The 16,349-nt window shown below is 31.4% G+C and overlaps 1 protein-coding gene across 1 annotated transcript in view; it reads left to right on the top strand.

Annotated features, from left to right (window-relative positions):
• Gbs-76A (Glycogen binding subunit 76A) overlaps positions 1 to 16,349 on the top strand; it is a 100,578-nt gene that overhangs the window by 36,792 nt on the left and 47,437 nt on the right. The gene's annotated exons all lie outside the window — the stretch shown is intronic.

The following is a 16,349-nucleotide window of genomic DNA, read 5'->3' as shown; positions in this document are numbered from 1 at the left end:
CTGCATTCTTTGTTTTGCTGTACCAATGCTACTTCGGGATGAATCGAATTTTAGTTTGGCGTCAAATATAACTAATAACGGTCCATTTGATTTATTCCGTGTGATTGTTTTAACATGTCCGTTATTTTTATCACATTTAGAGATTTTTAAATTGTCTTGTGACGCATGACAACCTTAAAATAATATCATACAGTACTTACTGACATAATACTAAGTGTTGGTTTAAAGTTTTTGTGAAGATTAACGTTTTTTTTACTAAGGTAGGATTTCATATTTAAAATTTTTACATGTTTCATTTAAGGTACACATAATTTTACTTTTTATCGATTTGAGATAAACATTGTGGAATGACATGTTAAGTATTTTAAATAGTTTAAGTAATCACCTGTCGATAAAATAACTGTAGTTTTCGAAACTAGTGGTATGTAATGAAATAAAACTCAAAAAGTGGTATTATAGAAGTGTTTAATTTTTTAAATAATAAACATAATTTTTAATGTCCACATTTTAACGACTTGATTATCGAATAATTATGAATGATTCATTTAATATTTTCCTGAATTCAATTTAATTAATATTATAACTTTTTTCCTCGTCTCACTATCTCCTCTTATATTAAAATTTTTATTATTATTACAATGTATTTTGTTTGTTAGTGCCAAAATCACTCACAAACGTGTGGAGACTTATAAAAAAGTAGGATTTTTTTATATTTATCTATCCATACTGCGTTTATTAGTGTTATATATTTGAAAGACTTGGCACGATCAGATCAATCAGAACCTAAAATCTGGTGGTGTCAAAAGTTTACCTAATCGGAGGGCATGTATGACTCGATGTATGGATGTAAAGGAGGCGAGGGTGTATGTCAGGACAGAAAAGTGTGGCGTTACATCCTTTTTGCCCACCCCTGCGGGGAAATAGCGTGATGGTAGTAGTAGAAATAGTAGTAGTGACGTTTATTTATATACAAGTACATTAATGGGCTCATGTTCAATTCATACGTAGATCGGCATTAAGATTAAATCTTAATATGAACTATAATTTTTATAGGAAAAAGTTTGAGTAGATTTAAGGTTTGTAGTATAATTTCTTGAGAGAACTACATTTTGTAAATTGGCCTTTTTTACTTATATTTTATTTGACTAGTGACTAGTTTTTCGTTGTTCTGAACATCATCAAACTGGTTGTTGTTTTATTCTTAATATTATTCATATTTAAAGCATTTACATTGTGGTTAGTCATTTTTATTTTTTTTTACAAAAATGGTAATAAAATTAGTATTGTTGTTTTATTATTCAAAAAGGTTAAGGTCGTAAATATTTATTTGCGTATTTTACAAATAGGGTAGTGCTGCATCGATCTCATGAAAAGCTTCACCCACATGTTAACAAAATTTCTAATTCTTTGTTTTTCATAATTTTTATTTTACTTTATAATACTATGTAGTTGTAAATAAAATGTGTTTAACTAAGTAAAGCATTCAAGCCGGAATCAATTTATTAATATTATATTAGTATAAGATGAGAAATCAAGTTGGTTAAAATATTTATCCAATCTTTCTTAACAAACTGAAATAAATACACCAATAATCATACATTTTAAAAACTTTCTTTGTATACCTATTTGAACTTGAGCCAAAAACAGATTTATTAAAATCTTGCCGTATAACGTCACACATTACTTTTCAAACACATAAATTGTCATACATAGTAGATACTTAACTTATTTATTTATTTTTTATTTATTTATTTATTTATTTTCATAATACATAGATACATTCAATATACATATTCATTTCATATACACATTTATTATACGTATTACGGCTCTTTAGGCATGGCCTGTGTTGAGCCGAATACTAACATGGTAATACAAAGTTATATATTTTTATTTTTATTTTTAATATATATATATATATATATATTTTTTTTTAATGATTAGATTATAAACATAACATACTTGAGATACAAAAATAATTTATGTTTTAAGGTTTTTCAATGTGATAATTACACCTGGACTTTAATTAATTCACTTTCCACCTTGTCCCTTCCAATGTTAAGTAACCATCGACATATAAGTGATACTTGTTAATGTAGCTTATATTACAACTAATATAAACTATTATTTACACTTAATTTACATCATCTATATATATATATATATATATATATATATATATATATATATATATATATATATATATATATATATATATATATATATATATATATATATATATATATATATATATATATATATATATATATATATATATATATATATATATATATATATATATATATATATATATATATATATATATATTTACATCTCCTTACAGTAAACAAAACTTTTATTTTTAAATTCTTTCAGACTCTTTTCATTCCTCATACATTCAGGCATCTCATCATACATTTTCAAACCCTTATACATTAAACAATTTTACGATGTTCATGAAATTTTTTGTTTGAAACTGTTTTATCCTTAAAACGTTTCATTAATTATCGTTAAAAAAAATATGTATAAAGATCAGCATATTGATGCCGGTGCTCTTAAAATATTTTAAAAAGCATTCGTTTTTTGCTGGTCCCGTAAAGGTGTTGCAAAAAATGGAATGATTCTATCCATACTGAAGAATTTTAAGTAATGATACAATATAATACAAAGTAGGAAATATCCAAATGAATTACTGTGAAAATTTCAGAATTTGATAAGTGTTCCATTGCAGATAAACTTTGGAAAACCCTGGTCTACTGCACAGACTTAGTTATAAAATTATTTTATTTTATTGATAATTACGATAAAAAGCATAATATAATTATTATTGTTCTCGAGAACTTATAACATATGATCTCCGAGATCAATTGAGTCAATTTTTTTTACAACATTTTGAGTGTGTCCAAATACTTGTTCACAAAATCTGGATTATCTCCAATTACAGGAGTTATTTTCATATTATTTTTTGACATCTCATCAAAGATGAAGAAGAATATGGAAGTCTGGGCATTTACGGGGCTTACGACCGTCATAGGCTGGTTTAAGTGATCACTTTACACACGTGTAACATTCACCAATTCTACCCATTATTGACAACCACACTACTCAAATTCTTGGAAGTTCTATATATATGAACCAATTTAGAAACCTTGTACAACAATTTAGAAACCTTGTACAACAATTTAGAAACCTTGTAAAACAAGGTTTCTAAATTGGTTCATATATATATAGAACTTCCAAGAATTTGAGTAGTGTGGTTGTCAATAATGGGTAGAATTGGTGAATGTTACACGTGTGTAAAGTGATCACTTAAACCAGCCTATGACGGTCGTAAGCCCCGTAAATGCCCAGACTTCCATATTCTTCTTCATCTTTGATGAGATGTCAAAAAATAAAATTAAGTCAATGTTATAATTTGTGTGTAATGTGACATTTTTTTTGTTTAATGAGTCCAGACTTACAAAATTAAACGCATTTTATCTCTTTTTTTTAATGATGCCTTTTTGCCACCGCTTAATCGCAATGACAATGAATACACATTTTTTAAAATTGTGTTTACTTCGCGAAATATTCTATCAATTATTATTAATAAAAATAAAAACAAGATTTATCCATTTTTGTGTCCTTAGTCTCACCTTGATGATATGGTGCAATAACAAATGATACACTTTGACACAAGTATCGATATTTCCCTATCACAATATTTTGTTGACTGAATGCAGTCAAAATGCGATCTCTCAGAAGAATGTGCGACAAAACGATGCATGATAGATGTGCGAATAGTGAAATAAGGAAGGAATGCAAAGCTGAGATAAGCATTATCGATAAAATTAAGAAAGGTGTGTTGAGATGGTTTGGACACGTAGAACGAATGAGTGAGGAAAGAACGGTAAAACAAATTTATCAGGCGAATGTAATTGGGAAAAGAAGCAGAGGAAGACCGAGAAAAACATGGCACGATCAGGTATGCCAAATACTTGATTTGAAAATTTTTAAATAAAAGATTTGACAAATTGAGTGGTCAGGTTAGGTTAGGTTAGGTTAGGTTAGGTCCCGCCGATAGTCGTAACAATCGGCGGGTATGTATGAGGAGATGCATGAACGTGGAAGAGGCGAAGAATGTTTGCAAGGACAGAGTGGTGTGGCGTTCTATTCTCTCTGCCTACCCCTGCGGGGAAGCGGCGTGATGGTTAGTTAGTTAGTTAGTTACAATATTTTGTGTGTATGCAAATCTTTGCTTAGCAATACTGGGTTTTTATTGTATTTATTTAGAAATTTAACAGAACATTCACATAAATACATTTACAATAATGAATAACAAATAAAACAGGTTATTGTAATATTCCAATTACAAAATTTCACAAATAAATGGATCTTACAAAAAACTTAAAGGAAATTCATTTTAAATCGGGATATTATCGTAAAATGGGAATCCTATCTAAATATGGGCTTTATGTATTAATTTTAAATCAAACACAGATTTTTTGAGTCTACTAAGTTGTATTTTATTAAGAAAAACACATAAAAATTATATTGTGACAATTGTTAGGGCATTATCAAACGAATGCCCTAACAAGGAGAAACAATTGTCACAATATAATTTTTATGTGTTTTTCTTAATAAAATACAACTTAGTAGACTTAAAAAATCTGTGTTTGATTTAAAATTAATACATAAATTAAAATGGAGTTCTACAAATTAAACGCCAAATCAATAAATAAATATGGACTTATTAACGAAAACTTTTGTTTTTTACCACTTGAGTTTATTTGACTAGTTTCGGAAGCTAAGGTCTAAATGTAAATTACCTGAAGTCGGAAGCTAAGCTTCCGAACTAGTCGTCAGATAAACTCAAGTGGTAAAAAAACAAGTGTTTTCATTGATTTCAACACGTCTTACAACAAAGAAAATGCCGAAACAATAAATAAAATACTTATAGGCTGTTTTTATGGGCATTTATCAATTATAATGTGAAGTCTGAATGAATATTTGAACTTCAAAGTATTTAATTGTGTTTTAACGCACAAGTTTCACAGTAAAGTGTCGAACATCCCCACATATCCAACTCATGGACTCGCCCATATCAAATTTCTTGCCTATTGTCTCTGCCTTGTCATTATATCACCTCTTTATATCTGTAGACTACCTACCTATATCATTATACGAGTACCTTTAAGTATGCTGAATAACGCACAAATTTGACGGTCACTAAATGACATAATAGATTTTTGTCACGATGTTGAATTATTAGCTAATAAATTAATATAAAAAAATCACAAGACTATCGATAACATTCTTATTGAAATCTGTAGAGAACTAAGGGAGATATAAAGGTTTAAACTTTAGATATTTGAATAAAACGAAAAACGCGCGTTCGTATACGTCATGAAATTTCCGTCAACGAACGTTTTATGACGTCATATGGTTTATTGTCTACGGTTTATAGAGCTGTAATAGTAGTAGTGTGGATTGTTTGTTTACCACTACACTGGTATATTTTCTGGTAATCCGACCTTTTTTGTTATAAATTGTTATAATTTATGAGAATTATGAATATTGTCGACACCACGTAGTTAAGACGTCAACTTCCGTTTGTAATAAATGCCCTGATATCAATATTAACACGAGAAGCTCGCTGATTTGCGGTGAGGATCTGACCAATTACAAGTATATTATTTCTTATTGGGTTAGTAAACCAATAATATTAGATTTCCATTGTAGTTCTAGGGAAAACGTAAGGATTTTATTGAAATCTATTTATATTACATACATTTACCAGGTATTGATATCATGTAAGTTATTACATACAGTATCGAACAGATTAATTGAAACAAAACTTTTTTTCGTACTTTCAACACCTTCTAAAAAAATGTTTTGGGGGTGTTTCTCGTATTACGGACCACGCCTGCTTCTTTCAGTTACTGAGATGATAAATAGCGAGATGTATCACCCAATTCTACCGGAAATGATACTACGATAGATATAAAAACGAAGGTTGAATGGTAATGGAATATTTCAGCAGGATTTAACCCTCTGCCACAAATCCAAAAAAAAAGAAATTCTTCACACAAAAACAATGAACTGTGTTGAACTCGTCAAGAATTTTGCCAGACACAAACCTAATTGATAATCTATCTGCAATCTGTAAGAATCGGCTCTCCAAAATTGATTGCACTACGGTGGAAAAGCTGATAATTCGGGTATGGTTTCGAGACGAAAACGTGGCATCCACGTGCCAAAACCTTACATAATAGATGCCACGAAGAGTAAAATCTTTGATTTAGCACAAATGAGATCATATTAAATATTAATTTGTGATATAACTAATAAACAAAAGCTTTTACAAAACTTTTTACGAAAATACAACAAAAAGTTTTGTTTCAATCAATGTATGTAGGGTTTAGATAAAGTAAAGTAAAATAATATCATGTGGAGATTTTACAGGTCTATCAGAGCCATGTTTTTTTTTATTATAAATAGACTTGTAACACAAAAAGTGGATTAAATGAATAAAAATAAATAAAAGAAAAAAACAGACCAAAACGCATTCAGAATCAGAAAAAATGTATTTTATTTAACTATAAAATAACACGTACAAATAAAAAAAGGAGAAAAAACAAACGTATAATTTTGGGTATTCACAGATCTCAATACCTGTCATAGGCTGGTTCAAGTGTTCACTTTACACACGTGTAACATCGATCAATATCATCAAATTCCGATTGATTCTTTCATCAAATTCCCATGGTTGACAACCACACTTCAAATTTCTAATGTTGTATACCTATATATATTTTATTGCAAAGTTGTCATATATTATTTTGTTACATGGTGAATGTTACAGGAGCTGGTTTAAGCGATCACTTTAACCATCTTATGGCAGGTTGGAAGCCCTATTGATACTCAGACTTTCGTATTTTCTTCATCTACATCAATAAACGTATATACTAAATGGATAATACGTTGAAATTAAATAGGCACTTATTTTATCAGAGTTATTTTCAATGTCACCCATGCGTATTTGAGTTTATAAAATAATTCGGGTACACAAGATATTTATATCGTAAAGCACATTGACTTTTGTTTGGTCGGTAGAGGCTGGGATTATAATAAATTGAAAAACAGACGCACATAATTACGATCTAATGGAATTACGCTCAATTTGGGCTCGAAATTTACCGAGTTAACAAAGCTGTATTAATTATTGATTCCAAATTAACTTTGTGGGATAATATGATGATTTAATGATACCAAAGTAAAACTCTCCTGTTTGAGATCACTCACGACTACTCATGATTTTCAACCACATAACTCAAATTTTGGAACTCATATACCATATATATGTGTAACGTGGTAATATTTTTCTTTGTAAATTGGGTGTAAATAATATGTAAAGTGGGTGTATAATAATAAAATAAACAATGTGTTGCTTTGTAATTAAAGTTTATAATTAAAGTTTATTCTTAATTTATCTTTATAATATTTTTCTATCTATCTATCTGATTCTGACAGTTCAGAATATTATATTTTTTCAATCGGAAGTCTTTTGTTTTATTCTGTGCGACGCATGCGACATCTGGTGGTAGAACTGTTTTATGTAGGTACTATTTGTAAGTACTTAATAAAATGTATAGGTAGGTACCTAGGTATTTTATTACATATGTATATCATGTATCGTACTCAAATTTTGGAACTCATACATAATATATCGTATAATTGATACGTTTTTTTAATATCGCTCACTCCTTTCAAGAACGTCATAAATCAAAAATCGACAATTTTCAGTTGTGCATGTTTTCGGAATGCCCAGAAAATGTACTACATCCCAGCATAAGAGGCAAATTTTTAACTCAATATTTACCCGCTACAGGGCAGAAAATGTTGTTTTTGCATTTTGAAGAAAAGGTATTGTTTAATTATTTTTTTAAATTTACTAAATATTTTTCAAATGGAGAAAAAACCTCAGGTTTTACCTAAAAAGATGTGTTGTACAGTAAAAAGTTCGATAATGGGCTTGATATTTATTTTTTCTCCTGAAAAATCAAGTTTTTTGATTTATGACGTTCTTGAAAGGAGTGAGCGATATGTTAGTTTTCAATGCTAAGAGCATCTATGGTTGATTTAAGTTTTGTGCTGACATTCTGGGTGGTACTGCATTTTATATAATAAACCGACAAAAACAATAAATGGTTTTTCCACTTTTATTTTATTTGACCAGTAACCCGGTTTCGTCGTTTAAAATATCTGTTGTTGAATGGAGTGAGTTATTTTTATTTATTTATTTAAATTTACATGTACATGAAAAGAAATCCAATTACAATATACAAACGAAATACGTTTTTAAAAAGGATAGAAAAATAATTAAATGTCAAAAAAAAACAAAAATACATCATGTTTTATAATCCGAGAGAGATTGACTGAGTGCAGAGATGAAACAGATTTACCTTCTTTATTGAGCATACACTCTTATTTTATGTATAAAGTGATGATTTAAACCAGTTTATAACAGGTCGTAAGCCTGTAACCCAGACTACCATATTTTTCTTCATCTATGTTGAGACATCAATATAAACAAAACTCTTTGGTGGAGAAACCCAGATTTGTGAACAAGGATTTTGGCACACTCAAAATGTTATCACGATCTATTGACATGTACAAAACTCCAAAAATATTAAGTTCAAATATGTAAATCAGACGTCGAACAAAAATTGTCAATATATTAGATTGTGTTGCTAATTCGAAATAGTTATGAGCAGGTCAAGTGGCTAGGCAGGGAACCGATAGATGGACATACAAAGTCCTAAAATGGACATCCAGTAATGAAGAAAGAGGAGCATGTCGAACAAAAGAGGGCTGATGACATTGTTCATGGCAAAAATTGGACAAGAGCGGCCAAAGTAAGAGAAACATGGATAATATAGAAGAGGTCTACAAGCTTTTTATTTTTTAGATGGGAATTGCATTTATTATTTACCTTGCTTATTATGTACAAGGTTTATAGATCATTTAGTGGATTTTCGTTTCATCTAGCTAATTAAATATGTTTTAATTTGAATCTGTGTTGGGAACAGGAGCAATAATCTAGTGTGGGCCAAACAGGAACTTCTCAGCATTTGCTCATTGCTGGGAGGAAACCACGTAAAACTCCTCAGAAGAAGGCGGACTGTTGACTGTATAAGGTTTACAGGCTACTCTATCCAGCAGTCGAGAGATAGCTGACGATGAAGAAGATGGGCGGAATGTCTCTGTTATTCAGCATCCTTAGGCCAAGGCATCTATCTGAGAAGTGGCGTGATATGAGTAGAATTGGCGATTGCGAATTTTGTTTTCAAATTTAATTGTTTTATTTACATTTTTTTATCTTGCACCTAGCTATAGTAGCATAGGTCACCTTCTGCAATGACCGGACGCCTTCTGCAATAAATGTGTTTACCAACTTATAGCCTGAATTATTTGCTCTGTCGCTTCTATACACACAAAATACAGGGTCATCGAAAAATAATACCAACATTTAAAATATGTAAGTGTAATATGAAAATAAAACAATTTGAGGTAATTCAATGGTTTTGGTCTTAATATATTAAAAATATATTTAAGAAAACCGTGTCATAGTTTGTTTAAATGTGTGCACCAATTTCATGACCTAGTTATTGGACCTTTCTTTTTCGTTAAGGTTGTTTTTTTTAGAGGTATAAAAATTCAAATTTCCAGCAGTAAATTTATTGGCGGCACCCAACGTTTGGCATGTTACGCCATATTGTTGAAACCGCAGCTCTGTGACATCAATGCCAGTCAACTGAGGTACGAAGAGGTCAGTAATCATGGTTCTGTAGCGTTCTCCATGACCGTAACATTCTGACCAGCATCTTCTTTTAAAAAATGCCCTGACCATAAAGCACACCAAATAGTGACTTTTAACCGATGTAAGGGCATCTCGACAAAAGTTTTTGGTTTTTCTCCATTCCAAATTCGGAAATTTTGCTTATTGACATAGCCAATTAACCAAAAATGTGCTTCACCAGTGAAAATAATTTTGCGTTAAAAAAGAGGATCAAGCTGAATATTGTTTTCGGACCATTCACCAAACCTCGACACGCAAAATGGTCATTCAATCTATTCACGGTGAAATGCCAAAACGTTCTGACTAGAAATCAACTGTCAACTGTCAAATTGACAGTATGTAGAAACAGTATTGCCAGTTTAAAAACCAAACCTCTAAAAAAACACTATGTATATGGAAAAGATCGTTGCAGGCCTAGTTTACCGGAATATGCTTGAACTTATTGTGTTGCATAAAATTTAACAAATCGAACAACAGACTGGCCAGCGAATTATTTTTGTGCAAGATAGGCACCACCACTACCTAACAGTTCAAGCGGGTCCAGGAAAAATAGACCTATAACTTGGCCGTAAAATTGGTGCAAACATCGAAACAAACATACAAAAAAATCTATTATTTTCCGCATATTTTAAGACCAAAATCTTTGAATTACCTTTAATAGTTTTCTTCACATAGTTATTTTAAATGTTGGCATTATTTTTCGATGACCCTGTGCATGTATTCCGTAACGAATATTTCATGCGCGGTATTTCTTGAGCAAGCATTTAAATTATGTTTTGATCATTTTTTATCAATATCCATCGCTGCTCTTCAAATAGGATTTGGATCATTCGATTTACTTTACTGCACGATATTTTTTAAGTACACATAATGTTTATTCAAAGCATTATTATGTAAATGGCTTACTTTGATGCATTTGTTTACTTTTTTATGCATAAATTAAGTCTATTTTCGATATTTCAAATATGATCTGTGAACAGGATATGATAGTCATTAATTCTTCATGATTTTTTTAGCGATTATCAAATTCACAACTTTTTCAGTGTGTCCACATATCGCTCACTCCTTTCAAGAACATCATAAATAAAAAATCGTCAATTTTCAGTTGTGCATGTTTTCAGAATGCCCAGAAAATGTACTATATCCCAGCAAAAGCGACATATTTTTAACTTAGTATTTACCCGCTACAGAGCAGAGAGTGTTGATTTGCATTTTGAAGAAAGGGTATTTTTTAATTATTTTTTTAAATATACTAAATATTTTTCAAATGGAGAAAAAACCTTCAGGTTTAACCCAAAAAGATCTGTTGCACAGTAAAAAGTTCACTGGGAAACGTATTTTCAATTTAATACAGCTTATATTTGACTTATTTCATTCACAATATTTTTAGTGTTTTAAGTGTATTTTGACCACGAAAAGGAAAGATTGTATGTTATTTTGACTCGTATTCTAAAATAATTAATACATGTTATTTTAAAACATGTAAAACTTTAAGTAAAGCAATAACCTCAGAGCTTTCTCCACCAGGATCGCATAAAGCGTAGGAGGTGAATTAGTACAATATTCAGAAGCAAGGCTCATGAATTGTTGCGCATAGTGTTGTTGCCAAATTATTTGGCCACATGACGTCTTCACAGTCTCCTGTCACGTGCTGCCCTCCTTGTGACTGTCTAGCATGTGCTTTGGAATATAAATTAGGTATTATAAAAATAAATTAATAAATATATATGAACTATATCAATTGTTTGTACCTACCTACGGTTTATATATACAAACTAGATATAACGTTTTTTGAAACGATAGTGGATGCGAATTCTTCTTCTTCTTCAAACCCTTATTCGCACCCCAATGGTGCATAGGGCACTGCATAATATAAACGCAGTGTTATCTTGATCGTTATTAACACATGAAGGAAAGGTGATCAGCCTTCCGCTTCAGGTATCGGTCCAATGTAATGTTGAATAAATATTAGATAGAAAAATCACTTATATTTATTTGACGCCCCCTGGGAATCGAACCCGGGACCTCCAGAACGGTGGCCAAGCATGCTAACCATTACACTACGGAGGCTGATATGAATAGTTAATAATAAATTAATAAGGGTGATCCCTAAAAACAATAAAATATACACAACAATACAATATCTTATATCAATCAAGATATGTCGCATCGCTCATTTATTTGTATTATTCGTCTTGTCATATCTTCTAAATAACACACCACTAAATCTGATAGATCTTTAAACTAACTAACTAACTAACCATCACGCCGCTTCCCCGCAGGGGTAGGCAGAGAGAATAGAGCGCCACACCACTCTGTCCTTGCAAACATTCTTCGCCTCTTCCACGTTCATGCATCTCCTCATACATACCCGCCGATTGTTACGACTCCTAACCTGACCACATTCAAGTATTTGGCATACCTGATCGTGCCATGTTTTTCTCGGTCTTCCTCTGCTTCTTTTCCCACTAACATTCGCCTCATAAATTCGTTTTACCGTTCTTTCGTCACTCATTCGTTCCACATGTCCAAACCATCTCAACACACCTTTCTTAATTTTATCGATAATGCTTATCTCAGCTTTGCATTCCTTCCTTAGATAGATCTTTATATCCTATTTATTACCTCATACATTTTTGTCAACTGCATACCTCCTTATGCACATTCTGTTTCCAATTTAAATATTTATTTAAAAAAAATAATGGACATACCCACACTAAATGAGGGACAACTTGTGATAACGTCTCATCACATTCACATTTAGAGTTTTGTTTAATTGAATAATATTTAATAATGTATTTATAGAAGAGAAGGTATATCATCTTTACTGAAATTATTTGTGAATCATCAATAAACCAGTCTTTCTTTCGAACTGCTAAAATCAGTATTTACCGGTGTATTTTGTAAATATTCAAGTCATGCATATATTTTTACGACTGTATACGCGCTGAATGCTGTAAGCTCAAATGTGTTTATTTACACTCGTTATTTTAAAAATTACATACGCGCTGAAATGTTTGTATTCGAGAATATTCGTTTTCCCACCCGAGTGCCGAATGTCTAAGAAATCATATAAACTTAATTGTAAAACAATAAAATAAAAAATCATCGCACAGAATGAGTTTTATTGCATTACACACGACCAGTTTCGAAAACTTCAGTAGTTTTCATCGATAGGTGATTACTGAAACAAAATTTTTACTGTTGTTTTTATTAATCATTATTGTCGGTAGAAACAACTGTACTTTTCGAAACTAGTCGTGTGTAATGAAATAAAACTCAATAAGTGACCTGGATTTAGAGAAAATTAAAACTAAGTAACAGGGGTAGGCAGAGAGAATAGAGCGCCACACCACTCTGTCCTTGCAAACATTCTTCGCCTCTTCCACGTTCATGCATCTCCTCATACATACCCGCCGATTGTTACGACTCCTAACCTGACCACTTTCAAGTATTTGGCATACCTGATCGCGCCATGTTTTTCTCGGTCTTCCTCTTCTTCTTTTTCCACTAACATTCGCCTCATAAATTTGTTTTACCGTTCTTTCCTCGCTCATTCGTTCTACATGTCCGAACCATCTCAACACACCTTTCTTAATTTTATCGATAATGCTTATCTCAGCTTTGCATTCCTTCCTTATTTCACTATTCGCACATCTATCATACATCGTTTTGTCGCACATTCTTCTGAGAGATCGTATTTCGACTGCAGTCGAAATGCGAGAAAATTATGTTGCGACTTAATGAATTCTGGGCCTTAATTATTAATATTACAAATAAAAAGATAAATCCTTTGACAATATCCGTTACCTATCTAGACAATATTATTCCCCACGCCTGCGTCTTGGCAGCAACTCGAAGGATTGAAATGTGTTTATCTTATTGTCTTGACGTTTAATATCCTGTACAATGAGAGTTATTTACGATGGTACGAAAATAAATGATTAAATTGGTGATGATGAAAATTTATTCGATTCGATAAAGGTAAATGGACTCTATTAGCCCATGGATGCTTTGAGTCATCTATCAAACGTAATATGGGTTCAAACAATAATTTAATATAGACTTGATAATAATTTTAATCAATTTAATATTTTGATTAGGTGTTTTATACCATGGGTATCATGTGAATATTTCACGTGTGTATAGTGATCATCTATCCAGCTTATTACATGTTATAAGCCCTGTGAATACCCAGAATTCCATATTCTTCTGCATCAATGTTAAGATGTTATTTTTTCTTCTTATTTATAGTGTGTAACTAATTTTTCTTTTCCTTTACGTTTTAAAGCATCTACGTTTTGAGTTCTCTCAATAGATTTTACCATTAGTACCCGAAAATTAATATATTTTTACATTTCATTAACGATTAAGATTGAAGAAAACACTTGTTTTTTACCACTTGAGTTCATGGAAGTTTAACTTCTGAAACATGTAGTCTATAATAAAACTCAAGTGGTAAAAAACAAATGTTTTCTTTAATCATTGTAACATGTCTTACCACAAAGTTAATACCGAAACAATAAATAAAATAAAAGATTAAGATTGAAATATTATGCCCCATTCTTCTTGGCTACATCTTATCGTCTTTGTAGACTGTTGAGGTCAGGTCTCCTCGTCCTCAGGTTGTAGGTTCTATCACAGGCAACGTCACCTAGGCTACGCCTTCGAATCATATTTTTTTTCCTGCAGCATCTGAGAGTTCTTTGATCTTCCTATAGAAATTAATCAAAATGATCCACGTGCGATTGCCTTGTTTACAATATGATTTAAATATTATTAAAAAAAAAACACAAATATGAGGAATGAAATGTTGACATCTGTTGATAAGATGCCTTTTATTAGTCAAAGGAGAAAATAAAGCTTGTATCGACTCAATTAAAATGCTATAATTCAATCTAAAAACCTTATCGCACTGACCATTTTATAATTAAACTGTTTTCTTCATGAATAAACTTCCCAGGCATCGGAAGACCGATAGCTCAGTATTTTGTTGGCTAGGGTCAACGGCCCTTTCTGTCGAGTTGAAATACAGTAAGGACATGCACCAACATTCAAACTAATCATATAAATCAGGCCTAGCCAACCCGAATTGCACCCTGGGCCGCATTGATGACCTAAAATTATCCCAAGGGCCGCATACAGACATTTATATTTATATTTTTTTATTTGTATACATTTATTTCAATCTTTTGTCCGCCTCCGTAGTGTAATGGTCAGCACGCTCGGCTACCGTACTGGAGGTCCCGGGTTCGATTCCCAGGGGGGGTCAAACAAATATAAGTGATCTTTTCACTCTTATATTTATTCAATAATACCTCGGACTGGTACCGGAAGCGGAGGGCTGATCACCTTTCCTTCATGTGTTAACGATCAAGATAACACTGCGTTTATATGATGCAGTGCCCTATGCATCATTGGGGTGATTGGGGGAATTATTTAAATCACAATTTAAATATATTTATAACTTCTTTTTTTTGCAGAGACCCACCAAGCCACCTTGTGTGTCTTGTCTGTGGAGTTTTTTTTACATTCATTTTTTATTGTTATTAACGATTTTAACCTAATATAAACACAAAAAAGAGAAAAAAATTAAGAATATAAACACTTTACAATTTTTATAAAATTAACTCTTGATCATTTACCCATTCCTTTATTTTGCCTTTGTTCCATATTTTATTTTGACCTCTAACATCCGTCGACAACAAATTAAAAATGTTCGGAACGATATATTGCAGTGTTCCACTCCCATATTTATTGTTAATTTTATAACAACGTATTTCATGATTATTGATTTTTTTTAAAGTATTATAAATAATTTGAAAGCAGAGGTAATCAGAAAGAACAATCATCATTTTGTTGTTAAAACGCAATAAAACCCCTTACTACAATATTCTTCCATGTTTTAATCGAATATAAGTAATATAGGTGGAAAATGAAGAAAGTCGTGGAAAAAACCCTGTCAATTTTGCTTGCTTGAAATTATACATGAGAAAGAATTTGCAATACGTTTTTAACCTGTGGAGGCGCCAATAATGTCGACGACAAAAGTACCTTTTTAGAGATTGTTATTAAAGTATAAATAAGTAGTATTTCAATTCAACGAAGGTATCTGAAAACAGCTGTGGAAACAGTGGAAGTAAAGAAAAACCAGTCATAATTATGACATATTTTTAACAATATTTTTCTGTAACAAATGTATGTATATTGAGAAAAAACAATTAAGCCCATTGCCAAAATTAAACCAGAATTAAAAGGGGGAACTCGCAAACATCCAATTCAGTAAGCGATCGGCTGCCCGAGAAATCGGATGTGTCTCTATGTCCTTTTTTTTAGAATACATATTAACAAAAATTATAAAATATAAAACATATCGCTCACTCCTTTCAAGAACGTCATAAATCAAAAAACTTGATTTTTCAGAAGAACGTTTTTAAAGTTTAAAAATATGATACTGTAACCGGCGTGGGTTACGTGCGATGACTCTCAAAAATGTACACGCCTGGCC

The sequence above is a fragment of the Brachycentrus maculatus genome, unplaced genomic scaffold (genome assembly GCF_059751285.1).
Source record: "Brachycentrus maculatus isolate JH-2025_06_01 unplaced genomic scaffold, ASM5975128v1 h1tg000306l, whole genome shotgun sequence".
Lineage (NCBI taxonomy): Eukaryota > Metazoa > Arthropoda > Insecta > Trichoptera > Brachycentridae > Brachycentrus > Brachycentrus maculatus.
The sequence above is the reverse complement of the archived record's forward strand: the minus strand, read 5'-3'. Positions and strand labels throughout refer to the sequence as shown.